At 40.0% G+C, this 23,294-nt stretch overlaps 2 protein-coding genes and 1 long non-coding RNA gene across 3 annotated transcripts in view; all 3 read right to left on the bottom strand.

Moving 5' to 3' along the window:
- Window positions 1-23,294, bottom strand: part of LOC124271282 (receptor-type tyrosine-protein phosphatase mu-like) — a 138,102-nt gene that overhangs the window by 18,129 nt on the left and 96,679 nt on the right. The gene's annotated exons all lie outside the window — the stretch shown is intronic.
- Window positions 1-23,294, bottom strand: part of LOC124271285 (multiple epidermal growth factor-like domains protein 10) — a 49,981-nt gene that overhangs the window by 11,110 nt on the left and 15,577 nt on the right. The gene's annotated exons all lie outside the window — the stretch shown is intronic.
- On the bottom strand, window positions 5,032-5,481 carry LOC124271289. Its single transcript, XR_006896998.1, has 3 exons — window positions 5,467-5,481; window positions 5,164-5,283; window positions 5,032-5,065 (listed from the first exon to the last, which is right to left on the bottom strand). It is a non-coding gene; the product is annotated as an uncharacterized LOC124271289 (long non-coding RNA).

Here is a 23,294-nt window from a genome sequence, read left to right as displayed (position 1 = left end):
ACTTTTTTATTTCAGTATGGAAACTCACACATAAAAATTAGAAGGGAAAGATAAAACGGACATACGATAAAACACAGATGTAACCATACAGGTACTTACTAGTTAGGGGAATATGTTAGAAATTAACATTTCTTTATAAGTATCATGCTTACTGGTACAAGAGTTAGGGTTAGGATTAGGGTTAGCGTTAGGGTTATACCATTTCATGGGCGTGGTGGGCGAGCTGTCTAAAACGCCAGAGTAGTGATCCAGCGAGCTTGAGGTGCCGGGATCGAACCGGCCTGTGACCGAGTGTAACATCTTTTGTGTCAGACTCTTTCAGTGATGTTACAATCCCTAGTGTACATCCAAAACCCTGTGCGCGTGAAAGAACCCACGGTAAATGACCAGATGGTGACCACATGAATACGTGCAAACAACACCTAGTTGCAAGTACAGCTACGTGTAGTAAAACTTGGACAAAGTACTGTGACTATGTATCGCTGTCCACTCAGCTGTGAATGGGTACCTCGTAAGGATGGGAAAGCCACATTAACTCGATGCGCCTAGTGGCTGCAAGAGTTGTATGATCCCCTGGGAGTTGAGATTGATAATATGGTGTGACGTTTGATTTTGTCATCCAATGATCGAGGGAAAATCAAGGCGCCTTTCAATGTTAGTAGGCGATGTACTGCTGGGCGGTACAGCGATGCGAATAAACCAGGTGAAGTCCTTTACCAATTCTGCCCAGAATCGGTCATTTGTGGAGAAGCTTTCTGAGAGACCATTGCATCGTGTGTCCCTTTTGTCAGCAACGTGAGTGGCAAAATTCAAGAAAAGCATGCTAAATATGCCGATCTCACCTTTGAAATGCCTCGCTTGCATCCCAAGTACACTGTAGTCAGACTCCCCATTGTTCTCGGTGCCCTCGGTTTGGTACCTCCTGATCTCTTGGCGCAGATCAGGAGAGTTCCCGGGTTCTCCACCGAGTACAGCCCTTCTTACACTCTGGGTAATGCAGAAGGCTGCAGTGTTGGGGAGCCTTCATATTCTATGGAAAGTTCTAGGTGGGTTCGACTAGGCAGTGTTCTCTGGGAGAAGTCCCATTCGCTGTTTGGGCTGCGTGTAGAGGGGGGCGATGGCCCTGAGCTGATGATGAGCCTAACCGGCCTGACTGTGCCAGGATCACCCGAACCCTCTCTGCTGCATTTTCACCTTAATTTGTAATAATACGATGATACATGACGAAAATGGAGCTAGGACTGGCTGACTGACTGACTGAGTTTGGTTTTACGCCGCCTTTAGCAATATTCCAGCAACATCACGGCGGGAGACACCAGGAATGGGCTTCACACATTGTACCCATGTCGGGATTCGAACCCGGGTCTTCGGCGTGACGAGCCAACGCTTTAACCATTAGGCTACCCCACCGCCCCAGCTAGGACGAGACATGCTTTTATAAACATTACATGGCAACAACAAAATTCATGCACAACACACACGAAAAGCACAAATTGCATGCATAAAACATGCTGATGAGGGGTAAAAATGACCGTCGGCAAAAAAACCGTTCTCATTTTAGCTGTACCTCAGCAAGTAAAGTTTATTATGCAATGCCAAGATTGTCACCAGAGGAACGAGTACGGGCATGTTGCAGGTTGGCACATCAAGCAGGATTATTGCCAGACGATTTGGTTGCCATCATTCCACCATCATAAGACCTGCCAACAGGTACCAACAAACAGGAACCACCAGGGACCGCCAACGTCCTGGCCAGGCACGTTTTACCACCCCTCGCCAAGATCGAGACATTGTTCGGCGCCATATTCGGGATCGTACGTTGCCGGGTGCCAGAACCGCCAATGCTGTCCAAGGCCGACGTGGTTTGATCAGTGCTTCGACCGTCCGACGCCGTCTCCGTGCGGCAGGGTTACGGTGTCGACGCCCTTATGTTGGACCCATCCTGACTGATAGACATCGCCGTGAACGCCGACGATGGGCTGAACAGCATCGTTTGTGGTTGTTACGACGTTGGCATGGTGTTGTGTTCTCCGACGAGTCACGTTTTCACTTGCGACGGGTATGGCGTCGACGGGGAGAACGTTACCATCAGGACTGTGTTGTGCAAACAGATCGGTGGGGTGGAGGAAGCATTATGGTGGGGGGGATCACTTATCATCACAAAACCGCTCTGGTAGTTTGTCGTGGCAGAGTAAATGCCCTTTTACTACCGTGACACCATTCTTCAGAAAAACGTCGTTCCCTTCTTTAACCAACATCAAGATCTGCACACATTCCAGCAGGACAATGCTCGAGCGCACACTGCACGTGTTGCAACACAGTTTTTGGCAAACAACAACATTCCTCTACTTCCATGGCCTGTATTGTCACAAGATTTGTCTCCCATTGAACAAGTGTTGGATTACATTGGCAAATGCCTCTCACACGTCGCCCACAGATCAACAACCTTGGGGAACTTCAGAATGCCTTGCAACAAGAGTGGAATGCATTGCTTCAAAACATTATTCAGAGACTTATCAGTTCAATGAGGAGACGTTGCACAGCTTGTGTTGCTTCTAACGGTAGTCATACACGTTATTGACTTTCCAATTTGACTCCATCTTTCTTTCATGGTCAGCTGAATTAAAACTTCACTGTTTTCCTGGATTGGTTCTTTTCTTTACCAATCATTGGACTACAAAAGTATGTAAAATTTACACCGATTGCTCATTTATGCTCTGGGAAATCCAAATTAATACAGGTGGCGCGTTTCCAATGATGTTCAGTAGGATTGACAGTTATTACCAACATCAATGTGATTTCCGATGAAAAAGCATATCGATCAAATGCACCTAAAAGGGCAGATGTGGTAAAAGGTTCCGTAAGACATTCGTGAAAATGAAAATGCACGTACATATCCGTGACAACCCTACCAATGAAAGCGAGTTCTAAACTCGCTTGAAATCATTTTTGTTTTGACAGAATCGCCATGCCGCGACTTACGAGAGATAAGAGGAACCAAGCCTTGGGACGATTGGTAGTTGGCCAACTCATTTTAATGTTCATGTTAGGATAATCTCCCGACTTCAGGAGCGGTGTCAGGCCACTGACATCATCCAAGACCGCCCACGCAGTGGACGACCTTCAGTAACATCACAACGTCAAGACCGACAGATCGTGTACAACCATCTGCCGGATCGCTTCACCAGAGCGACGGAAACAGCACACCAGATCATTGGGACTCATAACAGACTCATTAGTGCCGATACAGTCCGTTAACGTTTGCGCGGAAGAAACCTCTACTGTAACAGACAATATCGTGGTCTTGTCCTCACCGCTGGTAACCTCCAAATCCGAGTAAAATGGGAAACTGAGCATGGAATTTGCGTTATCGACAATGGAGAACTGTACTTTTTGTCTGATGAAAGCCGATATTATGTTTCGACAGCCGATGGCAGAGTGAAAGTATGGCGTAGGTGTGGGGCACGGTTTTCCAATACGTGTAATGTTGAAAGAGTTTCGTGGAGTGGTCCAAGCATCATGGTGTGGGACGCAATCGTTCTGTGGCCCCGTGGTGTTCCAGAATCTAGGTCCAGGATGAGGAAATGGCGTGACAGCTGCTCTCGATATTGACCTCACATTGTACCACATTTTGGACGTCACAGAAATCACATCTTCCAGCTAGACAACGCTTGTGACCACACTGCCAGAGCAACATTGGACTTCCTAAGACAGCATGGCTTGCACTCAGATTTAACTCCAATAGAATACCTTTGGGACGACATTCAAAAAAGACTGAATGACCTCCAACGAAGACCACCAACTGCGGCTGGACTAGATCAGACATTTCGCAGAGTATGGACTCAAGTGCCTATTACCATCATCAACCAGCTATAGTCCGTTTGACTTTATTTGAGACCGATGAATTGCTCACTAACACAAAATCTAATAAATGCAACAAAATCAAACTTTGCACAGTCACATGAAATCGACAGACCAAACGGACTGTAATTCATTCCATGTACAGACAATGCAACGCCGTCACTGATGTTCATGGAAGTCACACACGATACTGATTTTGAGGTATTCTCATGGTACCATTTTGGGTGATTTTGTGTGTGTGAGGTATAAATGTGATTCCCGAATTCACCATAACCATAGTTGGCAAGTTCGAGCGCAAGTCACCGTTTTGATTGTTTTTTTAGAACGAATTATAGTGTGTGCTTTAATCATCTGTCGATCTGGCGTTTCTTTTGCATTTCAGTGAAGAGGAAAGATACTGGGCTGAAACTTCTAACAACTATTTAGCAACTCATTTCAGCATTATAGTACCTCATCGTTGCCTGATTAATTTGTATTTAAAACTTTACACAAACAACAACAGATTTTCTGCATTCCCGGCTATGTATACTGACAGCTTGATTGTCGCTGATTCTATTGCGTGAAAACTGTAAGTGCTATTTTATCATTTCCCCTATGTTTCATTCATTCTGTTGGGAAGATATCTTTCAGGTCCATCACTTACCGTAACTATAGGTCTACTTCACCAGTTTCTAACGAATCTAAAGCTTAACACCTTTCTCAGGCTGCACTGTAAATATTAAGTAATTCAAAATGCAGTTTGTTCCTTCGTCATTCCATGTTATATGGTGACATGGCATTCTTGTCCTTTGATATATCTGCAGTTTAAAGCTGGTCGCTCATTGGAAAGAAGTGTTATTTTCCGAGATATTCTATTCCAGTGTGATTTTGCATTTGTGATAACAGAATAATTGTGATAACAGAACAATCCAATGCAAATCGAACAAAAAGGTTATGAATAATCATGATCAATTCCTTGCAGCGTGCTATAATACCATCTGCATGTGTGTGAACTCACGGTTGTCACGTAGATAGAGTCTGATATGTTGTATCTTCTCTGGAACTGAAGTGTTCAGATTCACAGTCCAGGTAGGATTTGTTTCATTCTCTGTATGAGTACATGTTGATACAGTGAAAGCCGTTTCGCCATCTACCCCCTCATTTGCTGCATAACCACCTGGATATGTACTGCTCTGGTTACAAGATCTCCGCAAAGCTATGTTTTCTGAAAATGTGAAAACATAACCAGATTCACAAATGAAGTAACAAATGTTTTTTGACATGCAGTCATGATATTATTGATATTCATTACTTCCTACTCACGTTTCTGACAGTAGGAACCGAACCATCCTTCCTGACAACTGTCTGGACCACCGACCTGGCTACAGGGAGTAGAGGGGAACACGGCACAGGCAGTACTGGTGTTACAGTGACATTCGGCATCTGTTTAAACAAGCACATCCTCTTGAACAATACCACTGATTGTTATTTTTTTATCCGCAAATGTACATTATAGTAAAATATATAATAAATTTCCGGGATAGCTTTGTATTTTGGTGAATCAAGTCAAGAAACTACGAAGCATATATGGACACTGATTTCACATTACGTGAATACATTTCTTACCAGTGAGGGTCAGAGTGGCACAGACCACGAGCGATCCTATCCAAGACCAACACATCGTGGCTCCCTAGCAGAAAATACAAAGTAACACGAATTGTTTACACTAATGAAAATAAATGTATAGATAGTGAGTGTCACCAGATTGACATTCAAAACAAACATCAACGCATACATTCTTTTTTGGAATTCATCTTCTTTTTATTCTTTGATTAAACGTTTCGGGGCCTGTTCCGGCCCCATCATCAGGTAAAACTAATGAACAGTAACTGGTAACTGTGCCCATGACGTCACAATGCTTATGACGTCACAGTACTATGACGACGCAATGCATGACGACGCAATACATGTGGAGTTCATACTGGATACACCTAACAGGGCTAATAGGAATACATGATATTTAAAAATATTGTTTACTGCAAAATTATTTAGAAATGTACAGATTCTTATTATACAAAATGATTGATTAATTTAGAAAATGTTAATGTACAGATACTTATTTATACATGTATAGAATGTAAAGTAATTAGTGTATATGCATAGACATGGTTTATACATGGGTACAGTGTTTTTCATGAAACAGTGACGAAGGAAGGGTATTGTCTATTGTTTTATGAACCATACATTCAGGAGGTACACACACCCTGATCCCTGTTTATTGCTGGTTTTGTACTTTTGATGAAGATTCAATCTGCTGTTCACCTGTCCATGGATACAAGTGTCTATATCTGATATGAATGCGCTTTCACAGTTGAATCATACTGACTGTCTGTTGACGTGTATCCATATGTCCCGGGGGAAGAATAGATTCCTATCAGTATATATAAACAACGTACAGTGAAATAATGTCATATCAGTTTGAAGATACTTATCAGTACGTAGATACTTCGCCATATCCGAGATTCCACACAGTAATCTTGACATATTAAACAGTATGTGTCTGTGTTTTCATGAATAAGACTAGTTACTTTATGTGTTTGTTTAAAGAAAGGACGTAGCATTAAATACATTGCCGTGTCGATAATATTCCAGTGACTCACGAGTTCTTATTTTCCTCAAACAACGTATGCACTCCATTGTAACACCTGTATATGTTGTTGTATATAGCAACGCAGACATTCACAAACCAAATCGTTTCGAAATGGAAATTCGTTGCAATGAAAGGACACTCCTTGGGCTGATACAGTGGCAGTAGTTTCCTGAAAACAGCTCATGAGAAACTTTTGAAAGATACATATTGCATGTGATTTGAAAGAATTCTTTCACAGACTACGATTTAATGACAGTGAAAAGCATAGGTAACAATGCATGGACATCATCTAGTAATAGTTTCCATCACAAGGTGTCAATATTTCAATGTCAAAACAATTCCGAATCTTTTTAACTTTAATTGATACTTAGTCATTGCATCTCAGATTGTGAGAGGCTGTATCCTCACAGGGGGCTGAAGTAGGGTAAAATAACTATCCTCCTGTACGGATACTTAAGTCAGAAAACATTCAAGGTAAATCCAGCTTACCGAATATTTTAAAGCGTAGTATTTTTTGTGATTTTAAGTTATGGCTGAATTTACCTATAATCACCAACGGCTGAAGGAATGCAGGTCCCCATGGTATCAAGTTTAATGATCTACCTTGAGTCGCTGGTGAACTGAAGCCCGTTTTTGTCTTCCATTATATACTAGGCACATAAAGAAACTGTGCATACAAAAATTTTAAATCTAAATTTATCAAACCTGTGTAGACACATAAGGATTTAAACTAGTGACATGTATCCAACATGCATGCACGTGCCACGTTCCGTGACGTCAGTGGGTTCGTCCTTGAGACGTGCAAGACGTTGTTGCACGTGCATTCCGGGAAAGAGAAACAGAGCAAATGAATGCCACACAATACTGTCACTTGAGAAAGCTCAACCCCTGCCCCTGCGATCGGTCAAAAAATTAAATGGCTATTGAAACGCATAGCATGCGAAGGCTCACGTCTGCACAACGTCATGAGGCCATTGGGATGGTCCGTGGGGGAATGTCTCAGCGACAAGTGGCTACACATTTCCACTGCCACCGGAACACCATTTCTGCACTGGTGAGACGCTACCAGAACACAAATGACGTCATCGATCGGCCACGTTCTGGACGTCCACGTGGAACAACGCCAGCACAGGAAAGATGGATAAGGGTGACCCATCTTCGCCACAGGTTTGCAGACTGCAATGATGACTGCCCGAACCATCCCAGGACTTCGACGTATCCACCCCAACACAGTTCGACAACGTTTACGTCATCACGGGATCAGACCACGACGTCCAGCCAAACGGCCTATCCTGACACAACGTCATCGACAAGCTCGCCGAATGTGGTGCCGAAACCATGTCCGCAGACCCTTGTTTTGGTGGAGAAATGTTGTTTTTACAGATGAGTCCAGGTTTAACATTTCCCATAGTGATGGACGCCAACGGCCTGTGTCTTGGAGAGGAATCGCTTTCGTGGTGGTTCCGTAATGATTTGGGGCGTAATAACAGCTCGCCAAAGAACTCCTTTGGTGATTGTTCAGGGCAACTTAACTGGTGTGGGCTACAGGGATCAGATTCTTCGACCTGTGGCAATTCCTTTTCTGCAACGTCATGGCCCTGGGTTAACATTCCAACAGGACAATGCCTGCCCTCATACGGCAAGGGTTGCTATGAATTTCTTGCAACACCACAACGTTGACTTACTGCCTTGGCCTGCACATTCACCGGATCTCTCCCCGATAGGGCATGTTTGGGACGAGATGGATCGACGTCTACGCCGTCTTCCTCATCCGCCAGATAACGTCCTTGACCTTGCAACAGAACTTGATAGGCTCTATGCGTCGTCGATGCACTGCTGTTCTCAATGCCGATGGTGGACATACCCGTTATTGAGCTTGTGACATGGTCGTTTGACCCCTGTCCTGCTTGTGGACTCGTGACGTCATTGTGATTGACTTTTCAATTGAAATTCCCCCGACTTGTTATGGTCTCATGATCCCTCCATTTAAAGTTTATATGCACCTGTGACATTGTTATCGTACTTATCAACTGGGATAATATTTTGACAATGCACAGTTCTTTATGTGGCTAGTATAGTATAAATTTTAAGTTGCATGGTAGTTTTATGTCTCTGTCTGTGATACACTAGTAGTTTTGCAGTTCATCGTCAACATTTTTTTAATTTGCTAATCTTTATATGTGAGTAATTGTTCCCGTCACGATGTGGCTGAAATATTGCCGATGTGACGATAAAAAATAATTCACTAACTCGCTCATCCAGTAATATCTGGAAGTATGAAAGCACCAATACACCGGTTTTTATCGCATTATGACTTGTCAGTCAAATACACAACACGGATTTGAGCAAAATAAAGACAACTCACATATTCAGCTCACAGTCTTTCAATGCAATGAACAGACATACATGTATAGGCTACCAGTGAGCGAGTAAGTGAGTGAGTTAAAATTTATCGTCACATCGGAAATATTTCAGCCATATCGTGACGAGAACAATTAATTGTTGTACATAGTAATTACTGGCAAATTATAAAAACCTGTCAACGAATGACAGTTAACTAACTAGACCATCACAGATATGAATTTAATACTAGTAATTAACTCTAAAACAGTTTAACTATAGATGACAATACAATATAAAAACAGGCTATAAATTGCCAACAACTGAAGGTAGATCACCATACTAGGGACTTTTCAGTACATTTACTTCCTGCATGGACCCTAGCTGGATTTACACCATCCATTCAGCTATTGGTACTTTTGATAATCTAGACACAAATTAAAAGAACATATATTCTACGTTTAAAATATATAGTAGTAGGTTTAAATTTACTTTGAATGTTTTGGGACTTACGTAACGTATAGGCTACCAGGAAGTAAACTGTGTAAAGCATGTAGGAAAAACATGATTAAGACATTGTGTCTGTCTCTAGTCTGATGCCTCTATGCAAATGTTTGATTTGTTATTGCAAAACAGCCATTCAACTGTCATAGATCTCCTTGTAATACCTGATATCAGTTGTGATGGAAGGCGGTGTGTACATATATATCTATATATGCACGTACATGCCATGTTTTAAAATACACTTTTGCTTTTTAAACTATCACGGTTGAGTGAGTGAGTGAATATTGCTTAACGCCTCATCAGCAATGCTGCAGCTTTTCGCGACGAGTCACGGTTACATATTTGTCATTGTAAAGGAAGATACAGAAACAAAACCATGATATTATAAATCACATGCCGATTTATGCACCGACATATCATTCGACACTCCTCCTCCAATGTACCCACCTACGCACACACGCACGCACGCTACCACACATACACACACGCGTGCGCACTAGCAAACCTCCACTTACAACACTGCACCAAACCACACAATGTAGTGCCACAATCTTGTTCAAGACGACAAACCGAATTTCACCAAACATCATGTCGAACAATATGTAATCAGATTCTGCTTATAACATGCAGTTTACATTCACTTGGTCACGTTGACGGTTGGACATTATATATTACACATTACCAGAACAAATGTAGTTTGCTTACAAGTAAGCTTTTCAATCAAAGTTGGACCACCAACATATCATTTCAAAGAAATGTTTTCACAGGCTAAGATTTAGTCTTGGTCATAAATCACAGTATGGGAAAGAACGGGTGACGATGACCGCTCATTGGTAAGTGATATTTAAGTAATAGGATAATAGCATGATATCATCACGTAAAGGATCTAAGTCGATACCAAGACATGAGGTTCACGTGAGGTTCTTCCACGTGTAAACACAACGGTTTAAAGCACAACTATATTTCTGCTTACCTCTTACACCAGCAGCTCACAACTGCATGTCTGTACTGCAATATATGTCAAGGCGACCAGGAAGCGAATCATGTGAAACACGTGAGCTTAGGCCCCCTTTTATACCCGTTAGCAGGAGAGTCTATGCAAACGTTCTATACAAATGACACAAGCATATAATGCTTTAGAAATTTCTCTGTCCTACTCTGGTTGCAAAGTTCCCATTGTGAACACACACACACACACACACACACACACACACACACACACACACACACACACACACACACACACACACACACACACACACACACACACACACACACACACACACACACACACACACACACACACACTATAGGCACACGTTGCAAGGAGTTGAACCAAATTTCAAACAACTTATTTTGTGCAATCTAACAATTTATGGTACCAATGCTGGAAGCAGGAAAGATTGAATAATGTATATACACTTAACATTGCGACTTACTATGGTAGAAATGGTCGATAGATGCGGTGAGTGAGTGGTGAGTTAAGATTTCAAGTCACTTCGGCAATATTTCAGCCATATCGTGACTAGTTCGAAATTCATAATACATACATATAATATATAAAACCCTGTCAACGAAGGACAGTAAAATTACTAGGTTATCACAAATGAGGTAAAACTAGCTAGCATATATCTTGAAAACCTAAAAATTATATTTGGACAATACAGTATAAAAATGGGCTATTGATCGCCAACAACTGAAGGTAGATCACCATACTAGGGCCCATGGGGACTCACATTACTTTTACTACCTGCATGGGCCCTAGATGGATTTACACCATCCCTTCAGCCATTGGCGTTTATTTTCAGATTTAGCCATACATTAAAAAGACAAAAATACTACGATTAAGAACCTGGCAAACTTAAATTTACTTGAAATGTTTCGGGACTTACGTACCCTTTCAGGGGGACAATAATTGTACGCTACTTCAACCCCCTTTGAGGGTACAGCCACTAACAATCTCAGTTACTAATCTAAACTACCAATAATAAAATATGTATCTATTTACAATTCAGATAGCAAGTGTAATTCTTTTACAAATGCAATAATTAAAAAGATCCTTCATAGTTTGTGATTTGAAATAGATATCCCTTGTGATGGAATATTCAACACAGTCAAGCAGGACATGTTTGACCGTGATTCTTTCATCACAAGGGATACAACACCGAGGATCCTCACCTTTAATAGGTACTCATGAGTATATCTTGTGTGGCCAATACGACATCGTCGTATGACGACCTCTTCAAATCTGGACTGACAACCCAAGTAGGTGTAACAGATAGTTGTTTTTATTTCATGTAAGTTTTTGATACCTACTTGGGTGTCCCACTTCTTTTGCATCAGATCACGGATATAAGATCTAATAGCAGCTTTGTAATCAGAGTATGAGATCAGAAGTGGTGTCACAGATTTGTTGAATGCTGCAAGATCAGCCATTGTGTTCCCAGAAATGCCAACGTGGCTGGGTAACCAACAAAATATAATGTCAATGAAAATTTGATGTTTACAAGAAAGATTTTTAATAGCCTGAAGGTAAGAAAGAGAGTCTGAAAAGATGATATATTGTTTATATTTACGGTGTCTATTAATATATTTAAGAGCTGTTAGTATGGCGTTAGCTTCTGCTGTGAAAAGAGAGCTATTATCGGGTAATCGAGAAAATATTGTTCTGGATCCAATGACAATAGCAAAAGCCACTGCGCCACCATCCTTGGATCCATCTGTAAATAAGGATTTATACGGACTATATTTATTTGTTAATTGACTAAATTCTTGTTTATACTGTAATTCATTAGTTTCTGACTTTTTAAATGTGGTTAGTGTTAGGTCAACCTGTGGCCTAACCGATTGCCAAGGAGAAGAAAGACGGGAAGGAGCTGTATTTTCTAGCTCAATGCCAGCAGCGGAAAGAAAAGGTTTAATTCTTATTCCTAAAGACGGAACAAGAGAAGATTTTTTGGTGTATAAATCTTCATAGAGGGGACTGAAGACACAGTTATATGCAGGGTTAGATTTGCTAGAGTACAGTTTGTTGATATACTGTAAAGATAGTTTTATACGGCGTTGTGCAAGAGATGGCTCATCAGCCTCGACGTAGAGACTTTCAACAGGAGAAGTTCCGCTATAGTTAAAGTGTTTTAGATTTAATTACAGGTTCTACATGTATATCTGTGATATTCTAGTTGTTTTACTGTCCTTCGTCGGCAGGTTTTTATAATACATATATTCCATTTCAATGTCAAATGTTCTCGTCACGATATGGCTGAATTATTGCCGATGTGACGTTAAATATTAACTCACTGAGTCTGAGGCATCACTAATAACTGGCTACCTGATTTGATGATTGTGAATGGACATTTGACTGGCCAGGGACATGTTTTTCTTCCGTTGCACATCATGCTCAAGTCGTCAGTAATAATCTCCGACTTTTAAGTATATGGACATTGAGCTGGCCGTTAAATCCCTGACATGTCCCGTTTGGAATAGTGTGTTCTGGGGAAGAGTGAGTCCTAAAAAGACCCAGCACCCGCCAACATGGTCCATCTTTGGGTAGTTCTTCATCTCTACCAGAACCTCGCTACGGTCACATGCTTCGCCTTGTATTGACCGGTTGGAGATCCTGTGCTTCGGCGACGCAGGATCTAGTTTTCGTCCATCATCCCTTTTGCTTAATTACGGAATTGTAGTCAGTACATCACAGTAATTGCCCCTTATACTTTTGCATACTCAAACAATGTCATTGAGTTTGTTCCAGGTAGAGGTCCAACGAATGGACAAACATGAACATTACTGTTTTTGAAATTTAAATCACACAATGGTCTTTTTTCTATCGGAGTTACGTAAGTACAACGACTATTACCTGTCAAAATATGCCATTCCAGTTTAGTTAACAAAGTTTTTTGCTAACCACTGTCGTAACTGTCGATTTGGCGTTAGTAAACCCTAGTAACAGTTATCTATCAATATGGCCGTTCCACATTGTCCGGGGTGATGTCGGCTCAAGTTACACTCGATTTCCGTCAGGCGATGCTAAGTCGGACGACCAACTCCTAACTAACAACATTGTACTTGCGCCCATGCATACATTGAATAACTCAACACCAAGTTCTATACTCACATAAGTTTACTCGATCCGTCTCTTCATTACAGACCCGTGAAGGTCCGGGTTAGAATATTGATCTTCAGTAACCAATGCTTGTCGTAAGAGGCGACTAACGGGATCGGGTGGTCAGGCTCGCTGACTTGGTTGACACATGTCATCGGTTCCAAGTTGCGCAGATCGATGCTGATGCTGTTGATCACTGGATTGTCTGGTCCAGTCTCTAATATTGACTGACCGTCGCCATATAGCTGGAATATTGCTGAGTGCGGCGTAAAACTAAACTCACTCACTCTTCATTACAATGTGAGCCGGACTGGACTGGACAGGACAGGGCGAGCTCTTTACCATATGTGGCACTGCACGCATAGCGATTTGAGCGTTCTGATGACTTTGTAACGCGCACCACTTGCTAGTGCAGACGGTATCTTTTTACGGTGTTCGAGCCTGCTTCCCCCTTGTCACGTGTCCAGATGCAATATTTCTGAATCGTTTAAAGTTACATCATTCCAGGGTCTCATAATCGGACCTCGTAATCGGAAAATTACTGTAAACTACTCATCGGTGGTTCACCGTTAACTGATACTTTAACAGTCTTTTAGATTCTGTTACTCACAGTTCTATATCCCCTGATGTATTACCAAGCAGCGACAGCATCAGTTCTATCACGGAATAACCGCAGTTCTCAATAATAGGTTTGTTATACTTTTCTTGCATAAAGTGAGTGAGTGAGTGAGCTATTATTTAGCTTCACATCGGCACTATTTCAGCCATTTCGTGACGAGAACAATCTAGTTTATATAAATATGAAAATCAAAAAACAAGCATAAACATATCGCAACCTAAAAGGTCAAAATCAGTGAATAACCAGTCCTGTTATCATGGGTTCAAACGTTCTCTTTGTCAAAAGCATGAAACACTGATAAGGCTTTGTTACGACGTAAATTGTAATAAAACGCAAATTGTAATACTTGCAGCAAATTGTAATAAACTTGACGTAAATTGTAATAAAAACGTAAATTGTAATAAAAATTGACGTAAATTGTAATACGCAAATTGTAATAAAAATTGACGTAAATTGTAATAATTTTCGTTGCGGTAAAATGTAATAAATATTTACGTAAATTGTAATAACAGTTTTAATCACTCGTAAATACGCGGGTGTTTGTTTTTCGTTGCATTTCATACATCAAATAAGCTTGTTAGGGCGATAACTCAAGAAAGAAATCATGGATTTTGTCCAAATTTGGTACCAAGGTATATTGGCAAGATTCACAGACACAAGTGAAATGGAGTGACCTTGAGATAATTTTCAAGGTCACAGCAAAAATCTGAGGGTTTTGCCAATATAAAGATTGTAAGCGCGATAACCCAGGAATGAATTGACAAATCTTAGCTAAATGACGAAAATGATATTCGTCCTGATATATAATCGATATAAACTGTCCTCCGTATCATGTCTTTTCGCAAATATCTTTTGAGGTTTTGATATGTATACATATAAAGTAGGGGTGGGGTAGGGGTGGGTTTCTAACGGGTATATCAAACACACTTGCATGCATGTAGAGTCGGAGAGGTGGGTGGGTGTTCGGGTATAACTACGAGGGACGTTCAAATAGTAGTCAGCTTCACCTAGAATATGATACAAATGCAGCTGTTTTTATGTTTTATTTTTCTGCATATTATCTGTCAGCCTGGTATCTTGGCTTGGTACTCCCCAAAAAGGTAAAATCTGCAATAAAATGCATCACAAACTTCAGGAAACAAAATATGCTATGTTTGAGATTGGTAGAAGTCGGCTAGAATCAAACATAGATATTAAACTTCACAAAAACGCAATTTCAAAACTACAATCGCTTGTTCAAATGACTCCCCATTCTGTTTACTGAAAGAACTCGAGAAAGAAATGATGGATTTTGTTTAAATTTGGTACCAAGGTTTATTGACTGGAGATTGGAGATTTACCGACACCACTTGAATTTAGTGACCTTGAGGTCATTTTAAAGGTCACAGCGAAGGTGTAACAGTTTTGCACATGCCAAGCTTGGTAGCCGCGAACTCAGAAAAGTATTAATAGATTTTGATCCAATTTTATATCAAGGTGTATTGATTGGGAAACTTGTGCTCATTTTAAGTTCACAGTGAAAAGTGTTTGCACATGTCTAACTTTTTAGTGCGAAAATACAAGACAGAATTAATATGTTTTGCTTAAAGGTAGTACCAAGATGCGTTGGGAGTATCGTCTAACACCAGTCCAATTCAGTGACCTTCGGATTATTTTCAAGGTTACAGCGAGTATTCTTGCGATATCTCCAAACCTAATGGATGGAATTTGTTCGCATTTTGTATCAAGGCATCAGATGACAGTTTCGGTAACGTTTACATAATTTCCAGGGTCAGACAGAGGATATTTGCGACATTTAGATATCGACATATGGCGGGGGTAAGAGCTATGTTTGTGACAAACGCTTTGTCATTACTAATTTTCAAATTTTTGTTAGCATATGGTTTCTATAATTTCATGTTAATTCTACCAGCTGTGAAATTATTCGTGACACGTCTTAAAAAAGCCAGAGATTATTTGTGTATGTTTAAAGTTAATTGTTTTTCATTATGGAGTTATTTTCGATGTTGACGCAAGGACATATTTTACGAGCAATAGCTTTCAATAATTTAATGTTATTTCTATTACATTTTGAAGTTCTTCATAGCATATCCCAAAATAACAGGATATTGTTTGTTTACGCTTTGAAATGTATGTTTCTTTTTCTTCATTTTCGAATTATTTTCAATGTTGACGCAATGACATATTTGAAGTTAATTTATTGTTTTAATCATATGTGATTTATTATGATTTATGTTTCGATCATACATTCATATATTGCGTTGTCATAGTTTAACCTGGTTTGTATTATTTTCTTCATCATATTACTACATATTATTGTACTTTTATGAGAGGGAATTTTAAGTTACATTTGCTAAGGATATCATAAATCGCTGGCGCCTGGTTATTCCTTGTCACACAGCAGTCAATCTGTCTACTCATTTGTTGTATTTGATTGATGCATATCAAATAAAATGTAGAAATGATATTGAATTGCATCATTTGCTTCAAGGAATCGATCAGATGTGCTCGTTATCAAAGTAAAGTCAAAACTTCTTTCTGTAAGGTATACAGTGGAAGTTGACACCTTAATTGTTATGGGTAGACCAAAGAAATCATTTATTTAGTTTCACCGCTCAAAATACAACAAAGAATTCAGCGGGTGGCATTAACCTCAAAGAATGATCATAACAATGCTTATAACATACGAGGGCAAACATATCGGGGATAATTTGTTTTCATGCGATATGCACCGGGTGAAATATCACTTTGTCATGGTGACATGACATCATGAACAATGTTATGACGTCACGTTGCTTCTAAGAAGCCGCCTTCTAAATACAACGATGACGGGGAGCCTGCCTTTGTTGGAAAGTAGATTATCGCGTAATTTCCGCAATTAAAGACTTCCGTTATAAATAGAATATTATATTCGTGACCATAATATGCTAGGTTAACGACCTAAATATCGGCATATCCCTTCTCTGGTTCCGAAAATACCAAGACAGTTACCAACGTCCCAATAGTGTCCATATATTTTAGAAATCTATAACAATAAAGCACAACCTCACTACTTTTTTTGATAAATGACAAAGGATTAATTAACCATATTAAAAGGTTTTCAGGCTTGAAGGACGAAGCTCATTAAAATCTATTGCCAGTTCCCTTTTAGAGACTGATAAAAGGTTCGAAAATGTGGGTCATAAATGCATGAAAGTTTTTATTGTTGTTCATACCCGTTAGGCCTCCCGCCTCTACATGTATTTGAGATATAACCGTTAGAACCACCACCACCCCCTCTATGTCTTAAAGTATGCTAGATATAACCGTTAGAACACACCACACCACTTTTCTGCCCATTTATTCAATTGGGCTAAATCATAGTTGAGAGTTGCTTCTATGGATTTTACATATTTTCCCGCAACACCGATTGATGTGTCATCGGCCAACATTATTGTGATATTTTGTAAATTTCCAGGTAAATCATTGATATATACAAGGAACACAAATTAACCAGGGGCAGATCCTTGAGGAACCCCTGCAGTAACATTTAGGTTTTCATAATGTTCCATTAACAGAGACACACTGTCGTCTAGTTAGTTAACCAACTAAGTACGTTTCCACGAACACCATCATTTTCTAATTTGTGCAATAAACCTTTATGCCCTGCCCTGTAAAAAGCTTTTGAAATATCACAAAACAGCATACAGTAAAGGCGGTGATTATCTAGGACTGAGCATATATTATGATAAATGTCTATGTTGAGATGTAGTAAAATGACTAGCAGTAAAACCTGACTGGAATTTACTTAAAATGTTATGTTCATGGAAATGGTCGTGCACATGCTTTACCATTATTCTTTCACGAATTTTCCAAAGGATAGGTATCAAACTAATAGGTCTGTTATTAGTTGGGAGGGATGCATTTCCTTCTTTCAAAATAGGGGGTAACATTACCCGTTTTCCACAATGTAGGAAATACAGTCACTCAGTGATATATATTACAACAAACAAAGAGGTTCAGCTATAGATGTACAAATTCGTTTTACCCCTCTCATGTTAATGCCATCAGGTCCACTAGATTTGTTTGCATGTAAGGTCTTATCAGAAACCTCCTTTTTTTTGTTGTCGCATACTTTTGCGTTATTGAAACAAATGTGGACCACTTAAAGCTGATGTATGGCGTTATTACAGCAAAGGCTGAGCGGAAGGAGAAATAACATGGTTCCGGCACTGTGAGACTATTAAGAAAGGTCACATGCAGCGCAATAATATTCCAATTATGTACTGCCAAAAAATATTTTACAGTAGTGAGCTGAATAGACTTAAGAATTACGAGTTGGTACGTGTGGCATATTTGGCTGTGCTCTAAGAGAGACATCCTCGATAATCTCCAGGGTATACGTTACGATAACTCTCCACTATACCCTGGATGCATCCACGGCTTAGGGCGATGATTTTATTACCTCCCTTGGCTGGTTCCGCATTCTCACAGTAGCCAATCAGCTAAGCCGCCGTTACAACCGAGCTTGCCAGTGTCAACAAGGATAGCGGTCGCAGTCGCGAAGGTTTGTTCGCAGTGCCACTCGGATTTTTGGGGAAATAATAAAGACAAATTGACAGATCTGAAACTTTAAAAAATATATGACAGAACTCCTTCTACTTCTTTCAGAGTACCTTTGCATCAATTGTGTTGCCAAGTTTTAACGGTTAGATAATTTAAGAAGCGAAAGTGAGTTGTGATTGGTACGCTCAACTTCCCAGCGTAGGCACCTGATTGGATAAAAAGCCAGCCAATTGAGGTAATAAAATCATCGCCCTAAGCCGTGGATGCTTTCAGGGTATAGTGGAGAGTGACGTATACCCTGGAGATTATCGAGGATGTAAGAGAGATGAAGTGCTATTCTATTGGGACAGCTAGGGACACTTGAGAGGACAAAGAGGCACCTATCGCCCTTTGTTTGCGTACCACTGAACCTTTTTGATCCCTCGAAACAACACAACACAAGAACTGCCAACTCGCAGACATGTTTCACTTTTACTGGTAGCAAGAGCCAGTGATTACTTCTCCCTATATATGCTTTGTGTAAGGCTATATTTTGGTGATAACTTGTGATATATGTAGAAACTTCTTACTGTACGCTCGGTATTCTCATCACTTTCTATTTTATATATATATATATATAATATATATATATATATATATATATATATATATATATATGTCTGCGGATCTAAGTCGACCATATCAGATTAATGTCTATTAATATATCGCTCATCTCCTACGTATATACGAGATATTAAGTACTACGTAGGGGATAATTTGTCCTACGTAGGAGAAAATATGCTTTACGTAGGAGATATTAAGTCCTACGTAGGAGATAGTGAGACCAAACATTTTTTTCACCGTGGCCCTACTACGCTTCCGTAGTACTAAACCCTAACTTGAAACTCTACATATTACTGTAAGAGACAGTTATCATGAACATAGAACCGTTCATAGAGAACCGTTCTCTGTCAAGTTTGTACAGGAGGTGGTGCGCGTGTAAACGTATGAAATAATATCCGTTACATGTTCAACACGAATGGCGTTATGAATTAGCTTCACAATATCATCTGCGACTGAATATCTTCGATATTCACTGCGCGATCAAAGGTAACAAGAGTTTTTTAAAACTCCCAGCGTTGTTGAGTGAGTGACTCAACATGGATTTATGCATAAACACCATACAGGGCATTGATTAGATTCATGTTCCCAAAGGAAAGACCAGCACGAACAAACACAGGCGTTCACTACACGCTCTCGCTTTATGAGATATACGACGACAGATGGTTGTTGTCACAACAGGTACTCAGTGAATGTTCAATAGCAAAAAACAGTCAGTAGTTTACAAACTAAATTAAAAAAGCAAGGTTCCTTTTTTATCCACTATTATGTATCATTTAGCATGTGTTAAGTTGTAGAAACGCTTCACTTCAAAGAGTAAATAAGCACAAGAACTTCCATTTGTTTTCCGTTGTCAGATCACATAATGCCAATGTCATCGCTGGGCGTGGGACGTGAAGTGACTGAAAAGCAAATCAGCTCGGAATAGAAGCTGTGTTTCAAAGACAGGTATTTAACATGAAAGACTAGTGTAAATTTTGCAGTAATGACTTTTTAATAACGATCGAAATGGGTTGACCAATATGAATAATCTCTCCATATATGCCTATGAGTATGAAGTCAAGTACATGTAATGCCTTGCAAATGGTATTATTGATAAATATAACTTGACAAACGTTCAGCCATTATTTGGGCTGTGGGGTAGCCAAGTGGCTAAAGCGTTCACTCGTCACGCCGAAGACCCGGGTTCGATTCCCCAAATGGTTACTATGTGTGAAGCCCATTTTAGGTGTCCCCCGCCGTGATATTGCCGGAATATTGCTAAAAGCGGGTAAAACTAAACTCACCCACTCACTTCATTATAACCCACACTGTCCATGTATTTCATGCAGCCCCGACTATTTTGCCGTCGCCCATGTCCGTGTATGAACCATACAGAGACACATACAAATTGCATGTTACAATAATGTCAGTAAAAGCTGATATCATCTAAATGCGTTTTCATGCAAGATTAAAGAGTTACAATGCCTTTAAGGAGATATGCAAATAAACGATAAGAAGGAATCTCGTAGCATGCTGTTACTCTGTAATGAACGAGTGAGCGAGTGAGTGTGGTTTGCGCCGCTTTTTTGTAATATTCCAGCAATATCTCGGGGGTGGCCTCACAAATTATGCAAATATGGGAAATTGAATCCGGATCCACGAGCGAACGCTTTAACCACTAGCCAAGCAAACCGACCCTCCATGATCAACGAGGACACGTGACCAGAACATAATTTGTTAAATATCAAGCACATTCCTATGGTTGTTTTCATATATGGACACAGCAGATAATTTCATATATGCTTTCATTCGGAAAGTGAAGTATGTGTATATATAACATTTTATTTTCTAGCATTGCCATTGAAAAGCATAGTTTTATTACTTCCTTTTTTAAAACTGTTTATGAAGAGAGAATACAATGCAACCATTCTGAATAACACATATAAGATTCAGATTTAAGATTCACAAATCGTAATCGAGACGGGAAGCTATATGAGGACCTTAGGAGAACGCATAACTTGTCAGTTGACACGATTTATCATCAATGAAGATCTTACCGGACCCGAGCAGCGCAAGGTCGAAGGGCCTGCCAACTGGTCTTGTATAAGAAAGTTGAGGCGTCATGGGTGACCAGCGGGGTCATGCATCCTCATTAAGATGGGGACGGGTGGGCGAGAAAGGTGGCAACAGCACTTCGATGAAGTGTGCGAGTCTACTAAACTCAAGGTGGTGATTAATCTGAGTCAAGACAAATGAATACCATTACAGTCATGAGATAACTTGTTTGAAATACCCATAATGCCCTTGCACGATCTCATGAACAGTTACTGTCGATAGTCATCATGACTCCATGCTTTACATATGTTAACATCAGTATAACTGTGCATAAAACTGTGTTGTTTACAGTAACATTGCACTTTTGCAGAGATTCACATGTGATGTAAATGAACAATTTATATGATTTAGATAAATATGATGATATGTGCTCATGAAGTTGTCAATGCCTCCCTTCACGTCTTCAGTCAGTGACACGCACCGCCAGATGTTAACGATGTACGCGCTGCGAATGTTGTGAAGCATGTGCACGTGAGTGTGTATCCGTGCTCTACATGCTATGTAACGGTTCTGTCTACTACAGACAGACAACACGTACTTATAATAGATCGTCCATACAAGTAAACTGTGAGCTTCCTCCGATGATAACGAGTCCCATTGTACCAACTTGATGTTTATGCATACTATGATGTTGCTTGCTTGGTTCCTCATTTCATTAAAATGCACATACGAATACACATTTGTTTGCATCTTTAACCAGGTGTAATCTTGAATACGAGTGGACGTTGCTTAGCATAGCATTGACTACATGCATAATACGTTGTGTAGTATATGTGCAACATATACAGTATTGCAGTATGCATATTACAGTAAGGGCTGGACAGAAGAGCGAATAATATCGGTCTGTGACTGTGATACAGACTGGGACAAGGTATGGAAAACCAACAATTTGGACAACAGACCATTGTTTGGGTATTTTAATTGTAAATATGATTCAAATAGCTTAACCTAGATTTCGATATCCTCGAATGTACATTTGGTTGAAACTGGAAAATATACATACGCTCAATTCCAAGTGTCTCCAGGTCACTGAGAATCATTTGTGTAGGGGCTCGTTTTGCAATTCTCGTGCGTTTGCATGTGTTGTTGACGCGGCATGGACGTCTTGTAACATCACTATTTGATTATGATTCACAAACACATGCTCATGATATGGTCGGAATCATGCCACGGATTAGCAGATATTTATCATGAAAACAGGTTTTTATCTAAGTTGCTTGAAACTTGCTTTTACAAAGGCCAAATAGATTCGATCACAATACTTTTCGTGTTACAACTTCTTTTCTCTTAACATGCTGACCTCAAAACTGATTTAAATTCTAATCGCTGATTAAAGAGTAAGACAATAAATAGTATGCCAAATTATCGTTACCATGACAACCCTGTGATATTTCACCTTATGTAAGAGAGGAATACATACGATGCTAGGTATGGCAGTACTACTGGAGCTGATAATGTCTGTCGTAAATTTTAATAAGTTGCTTCAACGCTATCACTAATCACTGGGTATGTATACAATTATATGTGTGATGGAGGAGATCTTGCGTCGCTAGTTTTCCCAATAATCTGAATACATGTATGTAGCGTGAAACCGGCAGATACCTATAGAAGAAAGTGTTTGCCGTACCTGTAACAACGATGTCCCATGTCTATAGAAGGGATATAATATGGGGATGAATGGCATGTACTTTTATCTTGGCCCGTTTATGAAGATAAATACTGTGATCTTTCACAATAATCTCTCTGGCTATCAGATTGAGGTTACTTTTTAAACATAACTGGTATTTCAATTATGTATTTATACAGTAACATTCTTCAAACGTTCTCCACACACGTCCGTCAGATACATCGCGCACTACCCCTTTCTCTTTTGATCTCTCAAACGACTGTTACAAGTTCGGAGAATCCTGGTCAAAGTTGAAACGTCTTAAGACTATTCCCTACTATTCTGTAACATGCACATTGTACCTAAAATGGGTAGAGCTTCCGTTCGG

Source organism: Haliotis rubra, unplaced genomic scaffold (assembly GCF_003918875.1).
Source record: "Haliotis rubra isolate DU_JTF1 unplaced genomic scaffold, ASM391887v1 Scf1594, whole genome shotgun sequence".
In the NCBI taxonomy this organism is placed as follows: domain Eukaryota; kingdom Metazoa; phylum Mollusca; class Gastropoda; order Lepetellida; family Haliotidae; genus Haliotis; species Haliotis rubra.
Note: the sequence above shows the minus strand (reverse complement) of the source record. Positions and strands in the feature narration are given on the sequence as shown.